General features: G+C 42.4%; 1 protein-coding gene across 5 annotated transcripts in view; it reads right to left on the reverse strand.

Annotated features, from left to right (window-relative positions):
- Positions 1-24,452, reverse strand: part of PHF14 (PHD finger protein 14) — a 368,482-nt gene that overhangs the window by 28,675 nt on the left and 315,355 nt on the right. The window lies entirely within an intron of this gene.

The raw sequence follows: 24,452 nt of genomic DNA on the forward strand, positions 1-24,452 counted from the left end.
TTGAAACTTAACTCCATCAAAAACAAGGTTACCACCAGTGAACAAGCCATCTCTGAACATCAAAATGGAATTCCAGGCAAAAAAAGAAAAAATACCCACAGCTAGAATACAGATACGTAAGATGCCTTTCCTGCCATGACATTTGTAATTTTGTCAAGCCAGGTTTGTGATTGAGACACATCGGCTAGACAGAACAGCCAGGTCGGTTTAACATTTTGGAGGAAGTAGGGAAGGGTAAGCAACTTTTTTAGGTTTAGGCCTTTAGTGCTGTCAGCTGCATCCCCATGGGGAGGTTCCTCCTCTTTGTTTGTCCTGCTGACCATTGTCTTTGGGACAAAAATCATAATCAGATCGTGGGGAAAATCAATTGTTTAGGAATCAGTGGGGAAAAATGCCCCTTATATTGGTGGCCATTGGGAAGAATGCCCCAATTATGGTGGTAGTCAAAATGCCAGCCTTACAGGCAGCTACAAAGATCATTGGTGTCATGATGCTGACTCTACCAAGTTGTATTGGCCTTGGAACTATACAGGTACCATCAGATGGAAGGTCAATCAACCACAACTTAAAGTGGCGTTTCACCCAACAATGGAACTCCTCCCCCCCTCCGGTGTCACATTTGCCACCTTTCGGGGGGGGGGGGGAGCAGATGCGTATAATCCAGGTATTTGCTCCCATTTCTGGGCATAAATAGCCGCAGTATCCGCAGATATCTATGCCATGTCCGGCGCCTCCTCCGTACCCCCCCCCGTGTTCTGGGAGACGCACGGGTCCCAAAAGACAGCAGGGACTAGTGGGATCGCACAGTGTGACTTGCGCATGCGCAGTAGGGAACCAGGCTGTGAAGCTGCAAGGCTTCACTTCCTGATTCCCTTACCGAAGATGGGGGCTCCTCCACCCGAGAGCCGAGGGACAGATCGGCTTCGGGTGCCAACATGGTGGGTGCCCTGGACAGGTAAGTGTCCATATTTCAAAAGTCAGCAGCTGCTGACTTTTAAAAAGAAAAAATTAGGCGGAACTCCGCTTTAAGTAACCCCTAGCAACTTCTGGAGAGACCCTAGGGTTCCATGGAATCTGGGTTGAGAATGGCTGCTTTAGACAGATTTCCTCTTACTTCCAGTTGTGCTCCCAGCACAGGGAATTAAGAGAAATTTGGCCAACTTGACTTAAAGCAGAACTCCGGGCAAAAACTTTTTTTTATAGTTTTAATGCTTTCCTACCTTTCTAGAATATGTAGCCAGTCTTCCTCTGTAGTTTTTGAGATACAGCCTGTGCATTTTTTAAAGAATGGGGTTGATTCCCTGTGGTTTCCTGTTTGCAAGACCACAGGCTGCTATGCCTTGAATTCAACTGGTCTTGTCACGCCCCTCCTGTAGTTTAGTTCAGCCAGAACTTCCTGCTCACTGCAGTGGGTGGACCAGTAAGTCTGAGATACCCGGTCTGAACCTCCCACAGAGGCAGTGCTCCACTCCTCCCATCACAAGCCCAGTTGAACCTGACAAGTTCCCTCAAACCATTTAACCCCATACACATTGGGCAATCACACAGGCAGGCAGGGGGTACAGATCTCACTAGAGACATTAGGAAGGCAGTGTGACAGCCCAGACTTCAGTGATCACTATTAACTATGCCAATCACCGGAGACACACAGGGGAGTGATAGAGTTTTATAGACTTTCTGTATAAGCAGAGGAGAAGGGGGGAGGAACTGGGTCACCGTATAGACTAAACCCCACAGCTGCTGGGGAGTGAGTGCCATTTACTTGGCATGATGTTCACATTCAATATGTACAGGCCTAGTGTTACCCTCCCACATTCACTGCAATTCCCAAAGCATGATGGGAAGGGTAGTTTTAGTAGAGCGAGGAGAGGATATGATGCAATCCCTGGTGTAACAGCTCCTCCTTGGCAGAACAGATGCTGCATTTTTTGAATTACAGAGATAGCTTCCTGAAAATTCAATTAGACATTTCTCTTCAATGGTAAGAAATTTCACAAATGTAATACAAGTTTAGTGTTTTGTGTAGGGGGTGTACTAATAGGAGATTTTTTTTTTTTTTTGCCAATCCCAGACTTCTGCTTTAACACGAAAACTGGGGTTCTAAAACCCTCTGCATTCTACAAAAAAAACAAAATGAAAGTTTTGGATACACTTTAAGAGACCAGTGTCCTGTCGAAGCTAAAACAAGCATTACCCCTAATTTATGCAAATAGAAGTTGAAAAATATCATTTTGTAAAATGAATTAAAAATGTTCAAAATAAAAGCAGATACAAATGCAGTGATATTTTTTAGAAGCCCACTCAATAAACCAGATTAATTCTAGCTTGCAAGCCTGGGCAATATCAGCTGAGATAAAGGTAGAAGGGGGAACTTTACTAGCTTGTTTTTGTGTAGTATTAAGCAGGCCATTTCCTTTTTTTTTGTTCAGCTGAATAAAAAACAAAAAACAAAAAAAAACCTAAGAGATCCCCCCTGTCAATGTAAGTTAATGAGACATGAGAGACATTTTTTTTTTATTCTCTTTTGTAATTAAATTTTGGTACAACTGATGAAAACCTATAAAATATATGCTTAACCACTTGCCGCCCGCCATATAGCAGAATGACGGTGGCAAAATGGTTTCAATACCCTGACTGGGAGTCATATGACGTCCGCAGGATATTGAGCCGCTGGGCGCGCATCACGGCAATCGTTGTTGCGGGGTGTCAGTCTGACACCCCGCAACACCGATCTAGGTAAAGAGTCTCTGACAAAGACTCTTTACCACGTGATCAGCCGTGTCCAATCACGGCTGATCACGATGTAAATAGGAAGAGCCAGTGATCGGCTTTTCCTCACTCGCGTCTGACAGATGCGCATAGAGGAGAGCTGATCGGCTGCTTTCCTGACGGGGGGGGGTGGTGGTCTGTGCTGATTGTTTATCAGCACTGCCCCCCCTTGGATCCCACCCAGGACCACCAGGGAAGCCGCCCAGGACCACCAGGGAAGCCATCCAGACTGGACCACCAGGTATGCCCCCTAGACCCTCAGGGAAATACTAATCTGTGCCAAGGCAGCTGCCAATCAATGCCCAGGCAGCTGTCAATCAGTGCCCACTCACAATGCCTACCACTGCCAGTGCCACCAGGGATGCGTATCAGTGCCCAGCAGTGCCACCTATCAGTGCCCATCAGGGCCGCTTATTAGTGCCCATCAGTACCACCCATAAGAACCCATCTTTGCAGCCTTCCAGTGCCCAGTGTCGTCTATCAGTCCCCACCAGTGCCACCCATGAGTGCCCATCAGTGCCGCCTATCATTGCCCATCAGTGCCGCCTACCAGTGCCGCATGTCAGTGCCCGCTCATTGGTGCCACCTCGTCGGTGCCGCCTTATCAGTGCCTGTCAGTGCCGCCTTATCAGTGAAAGAGAAAACTTACTTATTTACAACATTTTTTAACAGAAACAAAAGCAAAACTTTTATTTTTTCTAAATTTTCGGTCTTTTTTTATTTGTTTAGCAAAAAATAAAAACTGTAGAGGTGATCAAATACCACCAAAAGAAAGCTCTATCTGTGGGAACAAAATGATAAAAATTTAGTTTGGGTACAGTGTTGGATGACCGCGCAATTGTCATTCAAACTGGGACAGCGCTGAAAGCTGAAAATTGGTCTGGGCAGGAAGTTGTATAAGTGTCCTGTATTGAAGTGGTTAAGAAAAAAAAAAAAAGACCCCTCCCATTCACACAAACAAGGTAAATGGATGAATCCCCTCATTGAGATATTATATTCTGACAGTGGCACCACTGACTGGCCACAGCTGTAAACTGAGAAAATAAAATGTCGTTTGGACAGAAGTTGATCAAACGATTGACTAGCAAGCGGTTTCTGCCAAATCTTGGCAGTCCCTCCTAAAACACACAAATTCAGTGTCAAAAGGGGAAGTTCCGTTTTTCTCCACCCCCCCCCCATACTCTGCTATATTTATATCTGGCTGTGCTGTCTAGCAGAGGAGCCTACATCAACATATTAGCTGAACACAATTATATATTTTTTTTCGAAGATACGACATATACCATATCCCATATGGGATAGGTAAGTAAATCGCCTAATAAGACATATGGAGATAGAACAAGCAAATTTGGAACCAATATTCAAAAAAGGGCAAAAACAAATTCATGGAAACTACAGGCCAGTCAGCCTAACATCAATAGTAGGTACATTATTGGAGGGGATGATAAGGGACTATATCCAAAAATTTACTGAAGAAAAAAGTATCATTAGTAGTAATCAGCAAGGGTTTATGAAGTGTTGTTCCTAACAGACCAATCTGTTAACATTCTACGAGGACGTGAGTTGCCATCTAGACAGGGGGAGGCATGTGGATGTGGTGTATCTGGATTTTGCAAAAAGCATTTGATACAGTTCCCCATAAACGCTTAATCTACAAGCTGAGGTCTGCAGGCATGGACCATAAGGTTTGTTCTTGGATGGAAAACTGGTTACAAGGGTGTGTCCAAAAGGTGGTGATACATAACGTGTACTCAGACTGGCCTGGAGTGGTAAGTGGGGTACCCCAAGCTCTGTCTTGGGACCAATTCTGTTTAATTTATTCATAAATGATATAGAGGATGGGATAAATAGCTCAATCTCAGTTTTTGCGGATGACACAAAAATAAGCAGGGCAATACCACATCAGGATATAGAAATTTTACAGAAAGACCTGAACAAAATAATGGGGTGGGTAAATGAGGTTTAATGTGGAGAAATGTAAGGGAATGCACTTGGGGGGCAAAAAACAAATGCAAACTACTCACTAGGGGAAGAACCAATGGGGGAATCAAGGATAGAGAAATATCTGGGGGTCCTAGTAGATGACAGACTGAACAATAGCATGCAATGTCAAGCTGCAGCTACCAAAGCTGGCAGAATTTTAGAGTCCATAAAAAAGAGAATATACTCCAGGGATAAAATGATAATCCTGTGCCATTTTATAAAATTCTGGTTAGGCCACTTCTGGAGTATTCTGTCCAGTTCTGGTCACCAGTCCTCAGAAGGGATGAGAGAGAGTCCAAAAAAAGGGGAACAAAATTAACAAGGGGACTGGTGGGTCTCAATTACGAGGAACGACTACAAGCACTAAATGTATTCTTGTTGGAGAAGTGACACTTGAGAGGGGACATGATAGCAATTTACAATTACCTGAATGGTAATCCCAGCATAGGAAAAAAAAGGATTCAGTCTCAAGGAGTGTAAGTGGACACGGGCCACACAATGAGATTGGAGGAGAAGCAGTTTAACCTTAAACTGTGCAGGGGATTTTTCACTGTCAGGGCAATAAGGATGTGGCTATGACCTTAGAGCCTCCATTTTCAAATGGAGGAAGTTTAACTCTTCCCTGGACAACCTCCAAGTTCCGCTTTCTGGCATCCCAAGTAATTCAGATTTATATTGCCCAACTCTCTCTCAATATTTAGCCTTATGAAAATCCTAACGTCAGGTTTATTCCGTGGCATTAAACTAATGTAATTTATAAACACAGTTCACGAAAGCATCTTAAGCCTTAATTTCGGTTTTGCTGATACAACGTCAAGTGTTCTAATCAGATGCTTTATAAAAAGAGCTCAGGAAATGGGATTCATATTTCTAAATGCAATCTCCATACAGGTATGCATGGGAGCCAATTTACTAAACTCACTCACCGATAAATTAGTCTTGCCAGCTATATATAAAAATCTTTTCCAAAGTAAGATACAGACAAATTAAACTGGAAAATTAATGAAAGAATCAACCGACACAGGGCAAAAAAAAAAAACCCGAAACAACTCATTTCTGAAATCCAAAACAGTTTTGCTCACAAAATGTATAATGCGGGATTGCACACAAGTGTAACGTCTTACCTTATTTGCTTAAAAAAAAGTCTGGTCTAACAAAGCGGATATTTTACGGTTTTAATTTTCAATTTAAAGTTTCTAAATAATTAAAAAAAGAAAAAAAAAATGAGGAATGCAATTTTATTTCAAGAAGGCTATGTACAGTCATCTGTAGCACCTAGAAGCCAGGATTCTTTTGCAGCAGACTGACACTGGACTATGTGGACATACGGTGTACATTATACAGCCAAAAACGTGAGGGCTCCTGACCATCACATCTATACAAGTGTGTTGGACATCCTATTCCAAAACCATGGGATTTTATATGGAGTTGCACCTGACCCAAATACACAATCCCCCCCCCCGTTCCCTTTCAGCTACAGCAGAGTTCAGGGGTGACATTATGAGTTTAATAATACTCTGATATTTTTTTTTCCATTTTGGAATCATACTTACCTAGGTGGATGCAGCATTGGCCTGAAGCTGCATCTGTCCCCCGATGCCTCCAATACTGAGAACCGAGCGATCAAACAACGCCTATCACTCGGTTCTCACAGCTCCCTGAGCAGAGAGCTGCTGACTGTCAGTCTCACTGGAGCGCTGGGCTGTGAAGAGGGCAGGAGCACCTGGCTCAGGCTCTCAGCGGCTTGCGGACTTCATTGTTGTGATCTTACCCAAGCCTGGACGGGCTCTGTGACGTCAGCAGGCTGCAGACAGCTGTCTGCTGAAGATGGATCACAGGAGTGCAGAATGAAACTGCACTTCTGTGATCCACAGGGGAAGTACAGCCAAATGACCTTTGACTGTACTTCTCCTTTAAACAGATCTCCAGCTTTTAGCGAAGTTTAAATAGATTGTTTGGACCAAGATGGTCCAAAGAAACGTATTACCTTCATTAACAGATGCAACGGCTAGGAGCTCAATGGAAACTGTATATATCCTCATCAACATACAGTACACAGTTCTGTGTTCCGGCGGTGGGAACTTCCCATCCCACTCCCGAAACAAAATCAAGTTGGGCTGAGTGCCTCCACCTCTGCCAATCACTGAGCTACATTGTTATGGAACACAATTGGAATGTGATACAGTAGGGAAAATAATTACTTGATCCCCTGCAGATTTTGTATGTTGGCCCCACTTACAAAGATATGAAGGGTCTATAATTTTTATCAGAGACAGAATATTAAAAAAAAATCCAGAAAAAAACACATGATACAAATGGTATAAATTGAGTTGCAGTTCAGTGAGTAAAATAAGTATTTGATCCCTGAACAAAACGTGACTTAGTACTTGGTGGAGAAACTCTTGTTGGCAAGCACAGAGGTAAGACGTTTTTTGTATTTGGTTACCAGGTTTGCACACATCTCAGGAGGGATTTTGGTCCACTCTTCCTTACAGATCTTCTCTAAATCCTTAAAGTGGAGTTCCACCCAAAAGTGGAACTTCCACTCATCAGATTCCTCCCCCCCTCCGGTGACACAGTTGGCACCTTTCAGGGGGGAGGGGGGTACAGATACCTGTATATTACAGGTATCTGTACCCACTTCCGGCATAGATAGCCGCAGAATCTGCGGTTATTTACGCCACTTCCTGCTCCCTCCCCGCTGCCTGCTGGGAAACACACGGGTCCCAGAGGCAGCAGGGACCATCCGTATTGCGCTGCGCGACTCGCACATGCGCAGTAGGGAACCGGGAAGTGAAGCCGCACGGCTTCACTTCCTGATTCCCTTACCGAAGATGGAGGCGGCAGCACCCGAGGACGGAGAGACGGTTCGGCCTCGGGTGCCGACATCGCAGGCGCCCTGGACAGGTAAGTGTCCATGTTTTAAAAGTCAGCAGCTGCAGTATTTGTAGCTGCTGACTTTTAAAAAATTTTTTTTCGGCGGCGCTCCGCTTTAAGGTTTCTTGGCTGTCGCTTGGAGTTTCAGCTCCCTCCATACATTTTCTATGGGAAAGTGCTTCTTGAGCCACTCCTTTGTTGCCTCGGTGGTATGTTTGGGGTCATTGTCATGCTGGAAGACCCATCCACGACCCATCTTCAGTGCTCTGGCTGAGGGAAGATTTTACAATACATGGTCCCGTCCATTGGCCCCTCAATGCGGCAAAGTCGCCCTGTACCTTTAGCAGAGAAACAGCCCCGAAGCATCATGTTTCCAACTCCTTGCTCAACTGTAGGGATGGTATTCTTAGGGTCATAGTCAGAATTTTTCTTCCTCCAAACACGGTGAGTCGTGTTAATGCCGAAGAGCTCAATTTTGGTCTCATCTGACCACAGCACTCTCTCCCAATCCTTCTCTGAATCATTTAGATGTTCATTGGCAAACTTCAGACAGGCCTATACATGTGACTTCTTGAGGGGGACCTTGCGGGCACTGCAGGATTTCAATCCATGGCGGCGCATTGTGTTACCAATGGTTTGTTTGGTGACTGTGGTCCCAACTGCTTTGAGATCATTCACAAGCTCCACCTGTGTAGTTCTGGGCTGACCCCCCACTTTTCTCATAATCATCCTTAACCCATGAGGCAAAATCTTGCATGGAGCTCCAGACAGAGGACGATTGATGTTTATTTTGTATTTTTTACATTTGCGAATAATCACTCCATTTAAAATACACCTATGGTAAAAATTTTAGACCCTTCATTTCTTTGTAAGTGGGCAAACTTACAAAATCTGCAGGGGATCAAATAATTATTTTCCCCACTGTATAATATATATATATATATATATATATATATATATATATATATATATATATATATATATATATATATATATATACACACACACACAACGATCAGCCATATTATGTTATGACCACCCACCATAACCCATCGAGGCATGGACTCCACTAGACCTTTGAAGGTATGCTGTGGTATCTGGCACCAAGCTGTCAAGTAGCAGATACTTTAAGTCTTATAAGTTGTGAGGTGGGGCCTCCATGGATTGGACTTGTTTTTCCATATCCCACAATGCTTAACTGGATTGAGATCTGGAGATTTTTGAGGCCATGTCAGCAATTCAAACTTGTTATTGTGTTCCTCAAACCATTTTTGAAGATACAATATACACACATATACATGAAGAACTAAACTTGTTTTAGCAAAAAAATCACTCAGAGGTAGAGGTTTTCACCAAGAGGTAGAGACAAGTAAAGTTATTTTTGCCAAAACCCCTAAACTCTGCCTCCTTGCCACTTTCTGTGTATACTGTATAGCACATGCATCATGCAGTCTACAGTCCAGCTCTATTCCTGGCATGCGGAAAATAGAGCTAGATGCACTCCCATGGTGGAAAAATGTTGCTCCCATCAATTAGCTTACTTCCACTTATCCATTCACATGTACCTGTTGCGCTGGTCAAGCAGACAGAAGTTTTTGGTAATTTCCACCACTTTTCAAATGTAAAAATAACCAAATGGATCAAGGGCAAACTATCACCAACAACTGTACTGTCTTTATTTATTGATCTACTGCTTTTGAAAGCGGACTGAAGCCGTCATAAATTTGTCATGAGTATGGCCAGCTTAGATATCTTAGATATAAAATGTTTTTCCTAGCTCTTCTGTAAAGACCCGTTGAGGCCATTATACCAAAACGTACCTTTTCTCTGTACGTGAGTCAATAATAAAGTAATTATTCCTAAAATAAAACTTTTTCCTGCTTTACACTACGTATCAAATCAACATAAAAAGGATTAACAAAAATAAGCCAATGTGCCATTTACGGTCGCATATTTGGCTAGCGCTCTGCAGTTGTGCTGAGACTCTGTGCATTTACATGTTCCGCTTGGCAGTAATTAAACACAGAGTGCAAGGACCTGCACTGTGATCAAACAGGAGCTCCTGGGTAACGGGCACTTGTTGATTAGACACCTGAAGGCAGAACGAGCCCCAGAACAAATGTAGATTAGGAATTTACCGAGACTTATTGCACAGACATAGAAAATCAAATCAGCAATAAATGAAGTCCCATAATAACAGACTTCCAAAAGATGTCAATAAATATGTGATATTTTTTATTCCTCAGACTTTTCACCATTTTTGTTACTCTTCTTTGGACTCGTTCTATCTTATCAATATCTTTTTGTAAGTGAGGTCTCCAGAACTGGACAGAGTATTCCAAATGAGGTCTAACTAAAGAGCTATATAGAGGAATCAGAATCTTCTTTCTCCTGCTGGTGACCCCTCTAGGCATATAAAGATCTATACAGAGGAATCAGGAATCCTTCCTCCTGCTGGTGAGCCCTCAAATGATGCATCCTTTAATTCTATTCACTTTTCCCACTGCCTGGCCATATTCCCACACCTAACTGTATGGCCAAAAGTATGCAGAACCCCTTCCAAATTATGGAATTCAGCTGTTTCCAGCATACAAAGATATTTGAGGCCATTGTGCACTTACAATTTTGTGGCGATAGTTTGGGGAAGGTCCTTTTCTGTTGCAGCATGACTATCCTTCTGCACAAGGGCAGATGATGCTTTGAACAGACTTCCAGCAGAGGTAGTAAATCAGTGAACAGTAAGTAGATTCAGATTCAAACATGCTTGGGACAAATATAGGTCTATACTCAGGCAAAAAAGTTAAAGTTAAAAGTTAAAAAAAGACCTCTTGGTCTTTTTTCTGTCGTCATTTTTTTGTTTCTATGTCCAACACTAGTACCTGACATCACTAACGCTCTTTTGTCTAAATAGGCACAAATCCCCACAGAACCAGGTGTGATGATCAGGTATACATAACATTTTGGCCATATATGCCTTGTTTCCACTGAGCGGATCGGGTCGGTACAGTTTGGAAGGCCTAGAATGGTTCGGCCTATTCAGGTGAGCGTTTCCACTGCAAGTAGCTCCGCCCTAACCAAACCCTACCATTTTCTATGGTCCCACATCTGAAGCAGGACCCAGAATGGTGCGGTTCGGTTGTATGGGCCGCTTTCATAATGGAAACACTCAAAATAGTGTACCGTACCAAACCGATCCGCTCAGTGGAAACGAGGCAATAGTGTACTGGCGAGGGAGCACTGCAACTGTTCCAAGCTCAAAATCCACCCTCAAAGCCATGCTCTTTTGGCAAATAGTCACAAATTCCTACAGAACCAGGTTTGAAGTACAGGTGTCCACAACCTTTTGGCCATATAACACACTAACCATGAAGCACTGCAACAGTTTTAAACTCAAGGTCCAGCCTCAAGCTATGGTCTTCTGGCTAAATAGGCATAAATTACCACAAAGCCAGGTTTAATGGTCAGGTCCCCCACAACATTTTGGCCAGATAGTGAACTAGTCAGGAAGCACTGCAACTGTTCCAAGTCCAAGCTCAAAGTCCACCCTCAAAGCCAAAAATGACAAGTTCTCTTGTAAGATAAAAACTCAAACAACTGACACAATTTTGGGGCATTGGGTCCATACTTCATGTAAGCTTAAACAGGGATGTTTATCTTGTATGTTCTCATTCTAACATGGTTTACGCCTGGTGATTGGTTACATAGTTAGTATGGTTGAAAAAAGAAAATTGCATCTAGTTCAACCAAGAAAAGGGGAGAAAATGATACAATCCTATACCCACAGTTGATCCAGAGGAAGGCAAAAAAGAAAAAACCCAGCAAAGCAAATCTTCAGATGGGGAAAAAATTCCTTTCTGATCACCCCCGAGAAGCAATTGGATATTCCCTGGATCAACTTTACCTATAAATGTTAGTATTCAGTTATATTATGTACATTTAGGAAAGAATCCAGGCCTTTTTAAAAGCAATCTACCGAGCTAGACAAAAACAGCTCTTCAGGGAGTCTATTTCCACATTTTCACAACTCTTATGCCCCGTACACACGGTCGGATTTTCCGATGGAAAATGTGTGATAGGACCTTGTTGTCGGAAATTCCGACCGTGTGTAGGCTCCATCACACATTTTCCATCGGATTTTCTGACCCACAAAGTTTGAGAGCAGGATATAAAATTTTCCGACAACAAAATCCGTTGTCGGAAATTCCGATCGTGTGTACACAAATCCGATGGACAAAGTGCCACGCATGCTCAGAATAAATAAGGGGATGAAAGCTATTGGCCACTGCCCCGTTTATAGTCCAGACGTACGTGTTTTACGTCACTGCGTTTAGAATGATCGGATTTTCCGACAACTTTGTGTGACCGTGTGTACGTAAGACAAGTTTGAGCCAACATCCGTCGGAAAAAATCCTAGGATTTTGTTGTCGGAATGTCCGAACAAAGTCCGACCGTGTGTACAGGGCATTACTGTGAAGAAACCTTTCAATATTTAGAGATTAAGCCTCCTTTCCTGATGTAAAGAGTGGCCCTTTGGCCTCCGAGATGACCTTAAAGTGAATAACTCAAGTTCACTATATGGACCACTTATGTATTTGTACATGTTGATCATATCCCCCCTTAATCTCCTCTTCTCAAGAGAAAAGAAATTCAGTTGCTCTAATCTTTCATTATAGCTGGGCTTTTCCATGCCTCATTAGTTTGGTTGCCCTTCCTCCAGTTTACTTATATCCTTTTTTTGAATTGGTACCCAAAACTAAACTGCATATTCCCGATGAGGTTTTACTAATGATCTGTACAGGGGCAAAATTATATCTCTCTCTCTGGAGTCCATACCTCTCCTAATACAAGAAAAGACTTTGCTCGCTTTAGAAACCACTACTTGGCATTGCATATTATTAAGCTTATGATCTACCAGAACACCCAGATCCTTCTCCACCATTAACTCCACCAGTTGTACTCCCCCTAGTATGTATGATGCATATTCTTAGCCCCGAAGTGCATAACTTTTCATTTATCAACATTAAACCTCATTTGCCACACAGTTGCCGAACTAAGCGGTGCATTGAGTTCGGCCTGTAAGTTGGAGACATCCTGTAAAGATGTTATTCCATTGCATAGCTTGGTGTCATCTACAAAGACTGAAATTGTACTTTTAATCCCAGACTCTATCATTTATAAATATATTAAAAAGTAAGGGTCCCAATATTGAACCTTAAGGTACATTACCAGCAACCCTAGACCATTCGGAGTAAGAACCATTAACCACTACTCTCTGAATTTGCTCTTTTAGCCAGTTTTCTATCCATTTAGAAACTGATTTTTCCAAGCCTGTAGACCTTACCTTACACATTAGCCATGTGTGGGGAACTGTGTCAAATGCTTTTTTACCAAATCCTAGTATACTACGTCCACAGCCACTCCTTTATCTAAGGTTTTACTTACCCTCCTCATAAAAAAAAAAATAGTTGGTTCCAATATCATACATAGTACTTTAACAAACTAAATAACTCCCAGTTAGAGAATGGATAAGATAAGGAAATCCAATACTTTTATGAAACGTATGCTCTTTTTGATCTGCAACTAAATATTTAAGCCAGAGACAGCCAGGTAACCAAGCCAGCTATGGCTGCCTACATATGCTCTCTTGACAGGAATACTCTAAGCAGTACAGCCTAGTCAAACTTAACCTGTGACTGGACAATGAACTACCGAGACTTACACCAATGAGGTGTGATGTGGTCATTCTGGCTAAACTGCAAGAAGTGTGAAAAGTATTTTTGAATGAATGGCTCAAAATCCTTCAGTGCACAATACAGAAAGCCAAACTAATGCTGCTGATCCCCAGCTGCTACTACTGCTAAAAAGGTCCCCCTGAAAACTTATCGAATTGTCTTGAGAATAATGTCACAAATAGAATTTTCAAAATATCAGCAGCCTAGTCTTCTCCTGAACTATTCATTTTATTTTATTTTTTTTTAACATCCAGCACTGACAGTCAAATGTCTCTCAGAAAATTAAATTGCATGTCCTATTTTTTTCTCCAGCTCTCCATTAAGTTAAATCTTGTAATCCTCAAGGCACTTTTACACTCGCAGCGCCCGGGCGTCCGCCGTAAAGCGCCACTATTTTTAGTGGCGCTTTAACGTTTTAGATGCACTTTTTCGGCTGCTAGCAGGGCGCTTTTAACCCCGCCTAGCGGCCAAATAAAGGGTTAAATGCGCCCGTGCAACGCCGCTGCCGAAGAGCTTTGCAGACGCTTCGGCAGCGGTGCCCATTCATTACAATGGGGAGGAGCGGTATACACCCCGCTCCTTCACCACCCCAAAGATGCTGCTGGCAGGACTTTTTTTAACGTCCTGCCAGCGCATCGCCCCAGTGTGAAAGCACTCGGGCTTTCACACTGGGACTGCAGGGGAGGTGTTTTTCAGGTGCTTTATAGGCACTATTTTTAGCCCAAAAAACGCCCCACTGTGAAAGGGGTCTTACTCTTCCCTGCAGACTTCCTCCTCTGACTTATTCTGTATCAGTATGGGTTTTTTTCTTGGTCATTATGCATCATTTGTTGGGTCAGATTTACATCTCTTGTGCCCTTGGGAACAGGACTCTTGCCTTCATATTTTAAAAGCGACAACTGAAATGTATAAACCACTCAAAAAACGGACTATAAAGGAACATATTAGAAAAAGACTGCAGTATGTTTAACCATCAAGCATAAAATCTTTATTCCTTTTTGCTACAGCCCCCCTCACCACCATCTCCAAGTTGGTATGTGTTGATACGAAATGATCCTGAGTCATTAGATCCTAGAATCATTACTTTTATTCTGTCAATCCGAAAAATAATTTTTGTACACTAGACCTTATACTGGTAAGGAAATCAGACAATAATAAAACATCACAAACGGTTCTAACATTGATCCACTTTAACAGAGAATTTCTGGAGTCAATCAATGAACACAAAGTCTTTCACCTTTGGGTTTCTCTGCTGCCTACAGAAGGGCAAGACATTGGCAAACAAATGACCCTCCTCCCATGCTCATCTCAAGGACTTTTCCAGAGCCTCTCCCATCCTCTGGAACTCAATACACCATTCTGTCCGGCTATCTCCTACTCTGTCCACTTTTAGGCAATCCCTGAAAACTCATCTCTTCAGGGTGGCCTATCCTGCCTTCAGCTAACAACCAAATCTTCTACTCCTCTCATCAGTTCATCCCTCACAGTTCCTACCTTTTGTTTAACCAGACCCTCCCTCTTAGATTGTAAGCTCATATGAGCAAGGCTCCTCTAACCCTCTTGTTTTGAATTGTACTTTTGGTGTAGTGTCTCCCTATATTGTAAAGCGCTGTGCAAACTGTTGGCACTATATAAATTCTGTATAAATATCTGCTGGCCAGCCCAGGATAACCCCTCCTCAGTTTTGAAGAAAAGCAGTAACCAAGAGCACGATCTTAAAAACAGAGGGGTGGGACCTGTGCCCTTCAATAGACTCCAAAAAAAAAGATTTTATGGCGAGTACAAAAATTCCAATTTCTTTTTGTCCATTGAGGGAGACAGGAAGTCTTTCACTTTTGGGGTGTCTAAACGCAGTCCAACTGAAGAAGGTGGAACTGCCTGCAGCTTAAAGAGTTGCCTATGGAACCTTATGGCTGAAGCTCACATCAGATGAGGCTGCAAAGAACATTTGTTAGAACTTAGAGAACAAGTGAACAGAACACCAGGTATCAGCCTTTCAAATCTGGGAAACAGTTGCTTGATGCCGAAGAGCCCAAAAAGCACTAACTGATTTAGCAGAATGCACCTTGGTCGGGAAGGGAGGAACCCATCCTTGAGACCTTAAGCTTGGAGAAGAGTCTGTGTGAGCCACCTAGAGATTGTGGAACAAGAAGTTGGTACATCCTTATGGGGACCATCCAGGATAACAAAAGGGGAATCAGTTTTTCTGAAGAAGCATTGTCTGAACGATATCACAGCTGAAACCACATCCAGACAATAGAGAGAAATATCTTTTCGGTGAACTGATGCCATACAAAAAGGTATGGAAGAACGATATGCATACAAAGAAAGTCAGATGACCACACACCAATGTCATAAAAAGCATCTTCTTTAATAAAGAAAATGCTTTTATATGACATTGGTGTGCAGTCATCTGACTTTTCTCTTTGAAGGCATACAGTCACGAGTTGGACCTGAACCTACTAGGGAATAGGGCTGTAAAGACAGGCCGACCTGGAGCAGTGCTTCCTTTTTTTCGGGTTAAAGTGAAAGTCAGAAACTATATTAGGCAAGAAGGAAGTTCTGGGCTTCAACACCACCATCTCACTCTACAAAACCTCAGCCTGGGTCTGTCCAGAGCACTGAGGATCTGATCCTGAAAAGCAGACAAGGAAAAAATTTCAGAGGAGGAAAGGCACAGATCAGGGTGCATTAGTCTTACGGAGTCACATGAGCATCTGCTGCTTCCGCTGTACCTAGAGACAAACCTGTGCAGTTATTTTGTTAAACCTGGAACCCAGGAGCTCACATCTGGCACCCCCCTCACTTGTGGCACAAGTCCTGGAACATCTTCAGGTGCAGGGACCACTCCCTGGCCCAGACGTTGCCGGTTGAGAAAGTCTGCTTGACAGTTGTCCGCCTTTTACATTGAGGCGATGACAAGACTGGAACATGAAGTTCTGTCCAGGCCAGGATGTAATCTACTTCTTGTCTAGTTCCTCCCCAATTGATACATGCTACTGCCAATGGCATTGCTTGACTGAATCTTGACAGATGACTCTCCAGCAGAATGGACCATAACACCCGAAGCTTCAGGATTGTGATCATGAGGCAAGACTGATGGTCAAGTCCCCTGTGCTGACAAGGTAGCCAGTGCTCACCTCCAGCCCAACAGGCTGGCTTCTGTCGTGAGGATCTTTCAAAAGACAAGAAGAAAGGGCTATCATAACTCCTCTGTGCCGAGAGAATTGGTCTGAATGGACACCCTTGTCCATTGCAAGAGTGTTTTCTTGCGAGATTTTGGCCGCTCTATATTCCAGGATCTAGCCATAAGGACTCTGAATTCATTTTCGCCTAGGTACCATGGGTGGAAGGCAAGTATAAGTCCTAACATTTTTCTTTATAGATACATTTTACACCTACTAATAATATGAGATTTGTGAAGGTGGAGGGGGCCTGGGCTGTGTAAGTGGACCTTGCATTTATTGGCAAGGTGTGATGAGTATATTGCTACGTACAATGTAGGCTGACCAGGTTAGGACCTATCAGCATAATGTTCATACGTGTCTTTACTATGATCGCCTCCGATGAGTAGGAACAATTTTACCGCAAAGTCAATAAGATCACACATGTAGAAAGTGATAGCTGTAAGACAGTGACTGGCGACAGCTATAATTTACAGTACGGGATATGTGCCGCGTGTGGAAATTGTTACTTGTCACCGAGAGTTAATGTCAGCTTTTTCCTGTCATTAGACTAACACCCACCTTGATCTGAACAAATACAGTGATTTAAAAATAACGTACCCCTATGGTAACTGTCAGTCTTTGTCAGGTCTCAGGCATAACTCTACAACGTTTGAAGAATATGGCTCAATATATTACCTACAGGTGCAGAAGACAAGAATGTCGTATTTTAAAATGTTATTATTGAAAAGCCAGTATCTTCATTAAAAAACTAATGGCAGAGTTTTTATATAATTATACATTTGTGGTGTAAGCCAGATACAGCACAGAATGTAACAGCTGTGTGATGGAAGCCTAAAACTGAAACTTTAAATTTAAGTGACCCTATACCCTATCGGGCTTTCTTTTGGTGGTATTTGATCACCACTGCATTTTTATTTTTTGTGCTATAAAAAAAAAAAAAAAAAAAAAAAGATCAACAATTTTGACAAAAAAAAAATATATTTTTTACTGTCTGCTATAAAACAAATCCAATATAAAAAACAATAACAAATTCTAATTTCTACATAAATTTAGGCCAATATGTATTCTGCTACATATTTTTGGGAAAAAAAATCCCAATAGGTGCATATTGATTGTAGACGCTATAACTTTTGCGCAAACCAAACTATGGGATATATACTGGAATTTTTATACTAGTAATGGCGGCGATCAGCGACTTATATCGGGACTGAGATATTACGGCGGACATTCTGACGGTAATCATGTGATCAGTGCTAAAAATATGTACTGTCACTGTACCAAAGAGTCTGACTGGGAAGGGGTTAAACATTTAGGCCGATCAAAAGGTTAAATGTGTGCTTAGTCAGTGTTTTGTGTACTAAGTGTGCTGCTTTCACCAAGGGATGTGATGGATTTTCCTTCACATCCCTGCTTTTAGAACGGAGCTCTGCCTTGTTTACATAAAGCTTCGTCCAGCCTCTCTTGCGGACGATCGGGGACATCCATTCGCAGGGACCCACTGATCGGCTTCTGCTGCGTCTCTTTCTTATCCTGTGGGACCTGGAGTCATGTCTGTGATGATTGCTCACACACACACACACACAGATTTCAGGACTTGGTACTGCTGCTCAGTTTTTCCATTGGGGTACCATGTCTTCCCTCCACAACTCTTGAACCAGACACCTGGCAGTGGTTTCCATTTGGAGGTGGTTGTCTTAGATGGCTATATAGCCGATTTTACAATGGGCATCTTCTCCTTAAGAAGTGAGATTGTTACGAAATGCGTTGAGCTAAAGGATGAACCCATCATTATGTTTTGTGAATTTTGCAATATTTATGCAAATGTACCTCATTTAAAGCCCCATGAAAAATGTTTTCAGTTCTTTGTTCTGCTGTGACCAAATCGCAGCAGAAGCGATGCGCGCACGTGGCCCCCTAAGCAGAAGTGCAGAATCACGTATATATAGAACGGCCGCCCTGTAGCAGTAAATCTGCTATGGGGTGGTCGGCAACTGGTTAAAAGGCATTTGGTTAAAATATAAATGGTTTTTAGCAAACTACTATTTATATCTACTTTAAAGAGGAACTGAACTCCAGAAGTTGTTTCCAATAAGGAGGCAAGCAGAGAACAAAGGATTAGTCACCAGTACTGCCTGTGGTTTCTCTGCAGCTTATCTTTTCTCTTTTATTGATTTACCATTCCTTGTATTGCACTACGTATGTCTCTCCATGGTGGTGGCCTTCTTGGCAGAGGCAGGGCCTTGCTTTCTCATGTCAGAGCCTCCATCAAGAACAGAACAGCAGTAGTAATATTAAATGTAACCACTTAAGGACCGGAAGGATTTGCCCCCTTAATGATAAGGCCATTTTTTGCAATACGGCACTGCGTCACTTTAACTGACAATTGCGCGTGTGACGCTGTACCCAAACAAAATGTATGTCCTTTTTTCCCACAAATAGAGCTTTCTTTTGGTGGTATTTGATCACCGCCACTTTTTTTTGCGCTGCAAACAAAAAAAAGACAATTTTGAAAAAGAAAAAACCCAATATTTTTTTACTTTAATAAAAAGTATCTAAAAAATAAAAAAAAATGAATTTCTTCATCAGTTAAGGCTTATTTGTATTCTTCTACATATTTTTGGTAAAAAATCGCAATAAGCGTATATTGATTGGTTTGCGCAAAAGTTATATCGTCTACAAAATAGGGGATAGATTTATGGCATTTTTTAAATTATTTTTTTACCCCAGTAATGGCGATTATCAGCAATATTTAGTGGGACTGCAACATTGCGGAGGACAGATCGGACACTTTTTTGGGACCAGTGACACTTATACAGCGATCAGAGCTAGAAATAGCCACTGATTACTGTTAAAATGACACTTGCAGTGCAGGGGTTAACACTAGGGGGTGATCAAGGGGTTAAGTGTTCCCTGGGAGGTGTTTTTAACTGTGGGGGGAGTAACTGATTGGAGGAGGAGAGAGATCGCTGTTCCTTATACATTTTTTGAGACAGATAGAACTTTCTTTTAGTGGTACTTAATCCCCACTGAGTTTTTATTTTTTTGCTAAACTAAAAAAAGAACGAACATTTTGAAAAAACTAAAAAAAGTTTTTCTTAGTTTTTGTTATCAAATTTTGAAAATTATTAATTTTTTTTCTGATTATCAGTGCAGATCTCCTGTGAGGAAAGCTGTTTATTGGCTCTCCTCATGCGCTGTCCGCACGAATAAAGGAATATCGATAACCGGCACTTCCTTTTTACACTGTGATTGGACACAGCTGATCACATGGTAAAGAGCCTATGATTGGAGATTGGAGATGCGGTGTGTCTGAGCCACACATCGCACCACGGATCGCCGTGCTGCACACTCCGGGGGCGCGCACAAGCGGCTTGTTCTAAAGGACGTCATATAAGAACAATGAAATCATTTTGCTATAGGCCGGGGGGGGTGGGGGGGTTGGGGGGTTGTTGAATCCTAAGCCCAAATTCTTCTGTACGTTTCTCAAAATAAAACGAAGAGTCACCCACAGAAAATATCTGCACCACTGTTTGTGCCCTATGGCAGTGTGCAGGCTGTAAAAACAACTTTCCATTAAGCAGCATCCGCTATAAATGCCTCTGCGGATGAGAATGGAGTGGGCAATCTGACTCGCTGACAGAGTTACATTCCGGCAAACAGATTTTCATAAAATACAACTTCTTTTAATTTACCGCAGATATATTTTCAGGCGGGAAACTGCTGATGTTATCTTGCTTATAAGCTTGCCACCTAAATGATTTAGACTTTGCTTCTGCCCAATGGAAGTGTAAGGCACCTCTCTATGCGGGCAATGCATTATGTTTGACACTCCAAGCTTATTTTATCTGTATCTTCTAGGTCAAAAAAAAAAAAAATGAGGGAAACAAAATATTTATTTCCCATACGCTTGAAAAAGGGGAAAAAAAGAAAAGAAAAGAAAACAGAAACCAAAAAGAACTATGATAAAAAAATGATTCACTGTAGGAAGATAAATAAATTACTTGTTTACTGCTGGAACAAAATGAGAAAAGAAATGCTCACTCGGAACTTCAATTAAGCCAAGTAGACTTAAAGTAGATATAAACCTTTTTTTTGGACAATATTAAAGAAGACTAAGAGCCTCCATTCAGATGTCTTCTTCAATAGCTACAAAGGATATACATCCAAAACGGGTGCATCAAATGTCTTTGCAAACCTGGATATAGCGTTGTTAACCACTTGACCTCTGGACGATTTACCCCCCTCCCCCCCTTCATGACCAGGCCATTTTATGTGATACGGCACTGCGTTACTTTAACTTACAATTGCGCGGTCATATAACGAAGTACCCAAATAAAATTTATGTTCCCCCCCCAAAATAGCGCTTTCTTCCATTTGATTACCACTGCGTTTTTTTTTTTTTTTTTTTGCGCTATAAACAAAAAAAGAGACCATTTTGAAAAAAAAAAACAATATTTTTTATTTTCTGCTATAAAACATATCTAATAAAAAAAAATCAAATGTCTTCATAAATTTAGGCCAATATGTATTCTGCTACATATTTTTGGTAAAGAAAAAAAAATCCCAATAAGCGTTTATTGATTGGTTTGTGCAAAAATTACCGTATTTATCGGCGTATAACACGCGCTGGCGTATAACACGCACCCCAAGTTTAGGAGAGAATTTTAAGGAAAAAAAATTTTTAGGAGGGAAGTTTAAGGAAAAAAAAACTTACATTAAAATGCCCATCAATGCAGCCTTATCTGTCCATCTGCAGCCTTTTCAGTGTCAGTGCAGCTTTGCCCCAGTGCAGCCTTGTCAGTGCAGCTTTGCCCCAGTGCAGCCTTGCCTCAGTGCAGCCTTGCCCCAGTGCAGCTTCGTTAGTGCAGGTCTGCCCCAGTCCAGCCATGTCAGTGCAGCTTTGTGCACTCGGTGTAGATTCAAAAAATGGCGCCGAGACTGCAGGGAGCCGAGATACACATACTCGAGTGTTCTCGGCTTTTTCCGGCGCCGCCGTCACGCCCAGTCCCGCCCCTGGACCTGTGTTATGTCCATCATAGGGCGGGACTGGGCGTGACTGTGAGCGGCGCCGAAAAAAGCCGAGAACACTCGGGTATGTGTATCTCGGATCCGACAAGAGCCGAGATACACATACCCGAGTGTTCTCGGCTTTTTTCGGCGCCCAGTCCCGCCCTATGATGGACATAACACAGGTCCAGGGGCGGGACTGGGCGTGGCAGCGGCGCCGGAAAAAGCCGAGAACACTCGAGTATGTGTATCTCGGCTCCCTGCAGTCTCGGCGCCATTTTTGAATCTACCCACGGCTGTGTATGTCGGCGGCGACCGCGGCAATTGCCGCGATCGCTCCGATGACACAGAAATCGGCGGGGATCGGCCTATAACACGCACCCACGATTTTCCCACGATTTTCCCCTGATTTTCAGGGGAAAAAAGTGCGTGTTATAGGCCGATAAATACGGTATATAGTGTCTACAAACCAATTTTGTTAAACAAATCCGCTGGCGGATCTGTTCCTGGGTGTCGTGTTTCCCAGTGTTTCCCTTTTGTATGGTTTGGCGGCCGGCAGCTTTGGAATTTTCATTTGGAACCATCATCCAACCTCGTGTAGTTTGGAGTCTGCGGCCTGCAGGTTATCGTTCAAGCCCTGGCATCACCTCACCATTGGGGATCCAGTATCCCAAAGCCCTTTAGACGCACTGCCGTATGGTATGTGTGTCCAACAGATCCGGTAAGAGTACCCATCTTCCTAATCGAATGTTTTTCCTACCTTTTGGTTTACTGTCCTCTTCAGTTGAAGATTGAAGAGAAAGATCCCCAACCTTTGGACACTTTACATGTGGACTTTTGGTCCTTTTTATTGTTATTACTCCATAATTTTGGGGGTTTATTTTTGCTGTCACATTTTTACATTTTGCACTTGAGGTGTTCTGGATGCAAACACACACACACACACATATATATATATATATATATATATATATATATATATATATATATATAGTCATTTATTTACTTTGCCACTATTATTTAGCGCTACACTTATTTTTGTTATTTCTCATCAGGACTTGGTTTGTTTGTGTGTTAGCAGCTGATTTGTTTTAAGATTGCTTGGGTTTAGTGCAGTATTTTCACCCCTTTTTCTACACATGCCAAGCTTGTAGCCAAGGCTGTGTATACTATACTTATGTACGGTGCATGTGATTTTTTTTTTGTTCATTATTTATTTTTAATACATTTGCAAAGACTTCAAACAAAACTTCTTTCACGTTGTCATTATGGGGTATGGTTTGTAGAATTTTGAGGAACATAATGAATTTAATATATTTTGGAATAAGGCTGTAACACAACAAAATGTGGAAAAAAGTGTTGTGAATACTTTCCGAATGCATTACATTCATACAGTGTAAATGGAAGTGGCCACAGGTGCCGCCACCGCTGCCAAGTAAATTCAGGACCAGGTGGTGATGTACACATCAAGTGGAGGCAGCAGAAGGACCCTGGTCTTCAGTCATTCTGAATGCTTAAAGGCTAAGCTCATTGTATGCCTGCACCATCTCCTACACATTGTTGATGTTTACATCCCCTCCCTGAATTACTAATTTATGTGACAGTGGGGGTGCAGGCAAGGAACAACTTTGGCCTTCAGTCATCCAAAATAACTGTAGGCTGAGGTCATTCTGTGCCAATTAGTGACTGATTCAGAGGTGTAAAGATCAATGATGTGTAGGTGGCATTATGACAGTACATAGTATGCATCTCAGCTCATATGAACATAAATTCATATACACTCACAAGCCACTTTATTAGGTACACCTTGCTAGTACCGGGTTGGACCCCCTTGTGTCTTCATTCTTCATGGCATAGATTCAACAAGGTGTTGGAAACATTCCTCAGAGATTTTGGTCCATAGTTACAAGATAGCATCACGCAGTTGCTGCAGATTTGTAGGCTGCACATCCATGAAGCCAATCTCCCATTCCACAACATCCCAAAGGTTCTCTATTGGATTGAGATCTGGTGACTGTGGAGGCCATTGGAGTACAGTGACCTCATTGTCATGTTCCAGAAACCAGTGGCGAGATGATTTGAGCTTTGTGACATGGTGCATTATCCTGCTGGAAGGATCAGAAGATGGGGACACTGTAGTCATAAAGGGATGGACATGATCAGCAACAATACTCAGGTAGACCGTGGCTTTTAAACAATGGTCAATTGGTACTCAATTGGTACTAAGGGGCCCAAAATATCCCCCACACCATTACACCACCACCACCAGCTTGAACCCGGTGATACAAGGCAGGATGGATCCACACTTTCATATTGTTTACGCCAAATTCTGACCTGACCATCTGAATGTTGCAGCTGAATTTAGGACACATCAGACCAGGCAATGTTTTTCCAATCTTCTATTGTCCAATTTTGGTGATCCTTTGCGAATTGTAGCCTCAGTTTCCTGTTCTTAGCTGACAGGAGTGGTATCCGGTGTCGTCTCCTGCTGCTGTACCCCATCTGCTTCAAGGTTCGATGTGTTGTGCGTTCAGAGATGGTATTCTGCATGCCTTGGTTGTAACGAGTGGTATATCGAGTTACTGCCTTTCTATCATCTCAAATCAGTCTGCCCATTCTCCTCTGACCTCTGACATCAACAAGGCATTTTCCTCCACACAACTGCCGCTCACTGGATATTTTCTCTTTTTCTGACCATTCTCTGTAAGCCCCGAGAGATGGTTGTGTGTGAAAATCCCAGTACATCAGCAGTGAAATACTCAGACCAGCCCGTCTGGCAATAACAACCATGCCACATTCACAAGTCACTTAAATCCCCTTTCTTCCCCTATCTGATGATTGGCTTTAAATTCAGCAAGTTGTCTTCCAAACGTCTAGATGCCTAAATGCATTAAAT

This window comes from Aquarana catesbeiana, linkage group LG05, assembly GCF_042186555.1.
Source record: "Aquarana catesbeiana isolate 2022-GZ linkage group LG05, ASM4218655v1, whole genome shotgun sequence".
NCBI classification, from domain to species: domain Eukaryota; kingdom Metazoa; phylum Chordata; class Amphibia; order Anura; family Ranidae; genus Aquarana; species Aquarana catesbeiana.